Source organism: Sinocyclocheilus rhinocerous, unplaced genomic scaffold (assembly GCF_001515625.1).
Source record: "Sinocyclocheilus rhinocerous isolate Xijiao unplaced genomic scaffold, SAMN03320098_v1.1 scaffold7709, whole genome shotgun sequence".
Taxonomy (NCBI): domain Eukaryota; kingdom Metazoa; phylum Chordata; class Actinopteri; order Cypriniformes; family Cyprinidae; genus Sinocyclocheilus; species Sinocyclocheilus rhinocerous.
Genome location: NW_015642096.1, coordinates 1 through 864, shown reverse-complemented (window position 1 = coordinate 864; position 864 = coordinate 1). Strand labels below are relative to the sequence as shown.

The 864-nt window shown below is 50.6% G+C and overlaps 1 pseudogene; it reads right to left on the bottom strand.

Annotated features, from left to right (window-relative positions):
* Positions 1-148: 148 nt before the first annotated feature.
* Positions 149-811, bottom strand: LOC107755681 (40S ribosomal protein S6 pseudogene; annotated as a pseudogene).
* Between the last annotated feature and the right edge of the window lie 53 nt (positions 812-864).

Sequence of the window (864 nt, the reverse complement as noted above, 5' to 3'; positions counted from 1 at the left end):
ACATTCCCACAAATGTGGATTTTTCCGAGGCACGCAAATTTAATCCGTTTCGGACGAAGCACTTATGGAGGAGGATGCTGGAAGGACACTCCCTTCCCTTGTTCGTTTTGAACAGTCAGCCCAGGAATGTCCTTCTCACCCTTCCTGATTTTTTTTAGAATGTTAAACAAAATCATGTTTTATTTGTGAGGTACATGTCTCACTTCTGGCTTGACTCTGACTTGGATGTGGAGGCTCTCAGAGAGGAGAGACGGCGTCTCTTGGCAACCTTTTCTTGACGTTTCTCTTTGGCCTCCTTCATCCTCTTGGCCAGTCTCCTCCTTGTTCTTCAGTGTGCGCTGCTTCTTGAGAGCAACTGTCTGCGCTTGTGCTGCAGCACACGTGGTGTAACCAGGTACTGAATTTTAGGGGCCTTAGTCCTGGGCTTCTTACCTTCCTTAGTGAGGGGTCTCCTGACCACATACTGCCTGACATCATCCTCTTTGGACAGGTTGAAGAGCTTGCTGATCCTGCTAGCCCTCTTGGGTCCCAGGTGGCGAGGGACAGTGCTATCAGTCAGCCCAGGAATGTCCTTCTCACCCTTCCTGATAATGACCAAGTTGAGATCGCTGAGGTTGGCATCAACGATGCAGCCGCGGACAGACTTGCGTTTACGCTCACCAGTACGGCGAGGGCGGTAACAGGAGTGACCCTTGCTGAGGAGGAGACGCACACGTCCATGGGTCAACACACCCTGCTTCATGGGGAAGCCCTGTTTGTCATTGCCTCCGCTGATGCGCACAACATAGCCCTTCCACTCATCACCCAAAGATTAATGATACGAGATATGCTACATGATAATGGTAACGCTCACGTGCTGTATCT